Below are 4,157 nucleotides of genomic sequence, written 5' to 3' on the forward strand. Positions count from 1 at the left end.
TTTTTATTTATTTTAAATAAGTGATCCGAGTGATCCGTCTAATCCGGGTACCCTCCTTGGAATGATCCAATCAATCCGGACGCCTCAAAGAGTCGAGTTAAGCACCTCTAGTTAGGCTTAGGAATGGTTTTTGATAGGGCACAATTGTACAACTTGGAAGCATTGCATTAAGGTTAGGTTTGGGGTGGTTTTGTAGCCTGGTAAACCAGCGCCACCTGCTGGACGCTGAAATTTTTTCAGCTGCGGGTGGGTCTGGTATCGAACAACTATTCATTTTGAATCTTGCCCTGAATCTGGCAAGATGGTAACTAAACCAATCACAACGCAGAGATGTGTTTTGAATCAACGCGGGCGGGGCAGAGGGTTCTGGGGCGGGGTTTTGAGGGAGTGACGACATAGCAGTGAGACGCTGGGCAGTGGAGAAAGCACAAGAAAGATGGCGGAGGTCTTATCTAAAAGTCTTATCTACCAGTTAACTCCACTGGTAGCCGAAATGATGGGGCTCTTTGAAAACCCGATGGTAGTACCGGTAGTCGTCTCGCCCTTGTTAGCCCTAATGGTAGAGCAGGCGAAGGAAGCGAGCAATTTTGGACTCACTGCCATGCAACTGGGCGTCGATAACCCAGCAAACATAAAAATATGTCGTCAGTGCCAGTTGGTCTTCGGAGCAGTCAGGAGGCATGGCTTTTGCTGAACGCGACGTGTTGTCTTCCAAGACAAGGTCCTCGGAGTGGACGAGGTTCACCTCATATAATGGTAAGTGGCATGCTCTTAACAACGTCAGGGTGTGTGTAAAGTATGTTCCCAAAAGATGACGGTAATGATTTGGTAAACGCTTCACCCTGTTGCCATTGTAACAGATGGACTGTCGCCCCGGACGTCTCCCTTTTTAATCTCAGTTTACAGTCTTTAATGTTGACTATCTAAACAAAGTCTGTTGTCGTAAGATTGAAGTTTACATGGACGTTGTGTGACATGAACGTGGGGCTGATTGACTGGGAATGACAGATAAACGGCTGTGTACGGCGGGTAGAGGATACACATGCTGCGTCTTAAGTTAAATGTTACACTTTGGAAATTAGTACACTGCACTTCGACGAGACCAGCATGGCGTCGCACTTCAATAACATCGATGTTATGGAGCTAAGTGCCATTCCGGTGGAGTGATCTACACTAGAATCACACTGATACCGTGTATTCAGACAGTTAATACACCGAGTAAACCAACGAAAACACTTTTGAGACTCATTCTTGTGCGTGATTGTATTCTCAAACACTTCAGTGCGGTGAGCATTCCGAGAAACCATCCCCAGTCAATCGAGCCCCACGATGATCTCTCACAACGCACTTGCTCAATTATGTTGAATTAATTGTTCCGTTGATGTGGAAATAACACTAAGAAGCTAGTATATATGGACTTAATTGCTTTGTGATTGAAAAATAACGTACTGATTTTCCACAGGGGGAAACGTGACAAAGGGAAGGCCTTCAGGTATTGTTTTGGCAAGCTAGGAGAACACATCTGACAGACAAAAAGGTTTCATCAAAGACACACAGACAGGTAAGCTAGTTCTATCATCTGTGGAAAGATGTCTTGGTTGTACTTTACCATAGCCAAATGTTGTGTTTCAGTTAAGGACTGTTCCCCACCCCATCTGAGTTATTGAGGGGGGTCTGTGTTAACAATATCCAGCAGTCTATTAGGCCTACAATCTGTTGTCACAAGTTAACACACTGATTGTAATAGGTAGTGTGAATGTTAATGAGGATCATGTCTGTTTGCTTGATCTTAACAATATGCAACTGTACCAGTTCACCAGCGAAAATATAGGCTACTGTTTGTCTGCCAGCTACATTCTTTTTTTTTCCTTTTGTGCAAGCTCCTGAAGTAAAGGACCTACACAGGACCTTCATATCAAGGACATTGACTGTGTGGATCTCGAGGTGCAGTTACCCAAAAGTTGCTACCCACGGAATACCAGGTTTTGAGGGATCCTGCCAGAGCAGAGAATCAACAGTAAGTCATATCTTAACTTCACACAAATACACATACAAGGGTGTGCCCAACACACATGTACTTTATAATATATTATTTTCTAAGTAATGAGACAAATTGAGGAATACATATTGGCCTGGTTCAGTCAAGTGGAGTTGTTGTCTGTTTCAAGCTACAGGTGTTTGCAAGGCAATTTATTATTTGTCGAAATTAAGGCAAATTTCATACATGTGTGTGACCATTCATCTTGCCACCTGTATTCTTTTGTAGTAGGAAGGCAGAAGTCTTATGGCAGTGTGATGCTACAGTAATGCTTACAGTAATTTAAAGAGTATAGTTTACCTTCCTTAAAGCAATGTTGGGATATATGCCTTGCTCAAGGGCACTTTAGGCATGGATGGAGGTGTATGCAGTGGTCAGAGATTTGAGTCAGCAACCCTAGTCTGATCTTAAGACCACCTCACTAATCATTATGCCACACTGCCCACCATGTTAACAAAATACAATATCAAGCCCCCCTTTGCCGGTATTCATGACTCATGATTTTTTCTGTTTGATTTGTTGTTATTGACAGGATACATTGAAGAGGAGACTCCGACATGACCGCCGGCAGCTTGTGTTATTCACCCCCACCACTTGAAATACTGAATGCCTGAATTGTTGTTTGCTGCTCAGACTTTGTCAACAGATATGGTCTTCGACATGTTACCCTTAGGTGTGGAAACAGATTGTGACAGTCCAGCAAAATGAGCCAGACAGATAGTAACACTGAAAAAGGACAACGTTGTTCCCATGGCCTCCCACTGCAGAAGACTACAGACGTTCAGTGAAGCACAAACAGCTGTTCCTCTTGTACTTAATAATTTAGTCAGCTGGATTCTAGGTGCCACTAAGGAGCCAACAGTGGATAATTTTGTCAACATTTCAATGGCATACATTAAAAGGGCAGCCTGTAATTGTTTGCCTTGCCTCCATCTTCCTTGCCACCAAGGGGTTGTAGACCGATGCCCTAGTCCTCCTGTTTAGGTACAACCATGCAGTTAGGCCAGTCTATTGAAGCATATACTTATGACTGTTTGTATGTGTTGTGTATCTAGTAATGGATAAATTACCACATGAATAACTGCATATTCATTATATTGATAATTATAATGGCTTCCATTATTGATTAAAAAGGGATCTACCACCACTTGCATTATTGTTTTGTTATAAATGAAGCACTGTTAGGAATCCAGGAAGACGGATGCCGAGGCACTCAAGGTTGCATTTTTTTTTTAACTTTATTTGGCTACAATGCCTCAGCATCTGTCTTCCTGGACCAAGTTTGACAGCCCCTACACTGGTGAACACCAAGGAAAAAAGGTGAAGACCCAGAAGCACTCCAATTACCTGCTTGTGTTTGATAATGTTAGGATCCATTTATCCCACTTTAAATGCATGAATATCACTGAAAATTGGATTTTTTTCCATTTTTTTTTTTTTTAATGTATGTATCATGAAAGGTAACTTGCATTGCCTTTTGAAGCACAGTTTAACAGTTGGACCACTTTGTATAGCCTATATGAACGATCATTATTGATCTTGGATATTATTGATATTGTAGGCCTATTTGGGCTCATGTCTTTGCCTTTGGCACCCTCATGCATTATTGTTCTGCAAGATAGAAATTAATCACGGTCATTCTTAACTGTTAAGAATCAATCTGTCTTCCTTAGAGAGATATATATTTTAAAAACCTTAGTTTAGTACAATTTGTGGAACGCAAGAGGACTGATAGCTGTCCAAATCGGCAACGTGATTGGTTTAGCGCGGTCACGTGGTGTATCGTGTCTCCTCATTCAGCTAAGGAAAATATTCCTTCTGTAAACGTCTATACCCTTGGATGTTTTCACGATCCGAACCTCTCTGAAGTGAAACATAGTGTAGCGTTTGGTAGCCAGGGAACACACAGGATGTAGACAGAAGTGTCCGTTTAATGGAGACAGTTGGCCACAGCCACGCCACATAAAAATAATGAACAAGTAGGGCTACACTGCTTACCAGTAACCCAACTGTAGCACAGCTGCTACGTAGATCTCTCACAGTAAACAGAGAGAACTCCCCGCTCCCCTTATTCGAACCCCAACAGTGCCTCGCACCCACCAAACCATAGAACAGAATC

The 4,157-nt window shown here is 42.5% G+C and overlaps 1 long non-coding RNA gene across 1 annotated transcript; it reads left to right on the forward strand.

Moving 5' to 3' along the window:
* The first annotated feature begins 245 nt into the window (after window positions 1-245).
* Window positions 246-3,279, forward strand: LOC134446410 (uncharacterized). Its single transcript, XR_010034415.1, has 4 exons — window positions 246-756; window positions 1,463-1,561; window positions 1,881-2,017; window positions 2,571-3,279. It is a non-coding gene; the product is annotated as an uncharacterized LOC134446410 (long non-coding RNA).
* Window positions 3,280-4,157: the final 878 nt, after the last annotated feature.

This window comes from Engraulis encrasicolus, chromosome 1, assembly GCF_034702125.1.
Source record: "Engraulis encrasicolus isolate BLACKSEA-1 chromosome 1, IST_EnEncr_1.0, whole genome shotgun sequence".
Classification (NCBI taxonomy): domain Eukaryota; kingdom Metazoa; phylum Chordata; class Actinopteri; order Clupeiformes; family Engraulidae; genus Engraulis; species Engraulis encrasicolus.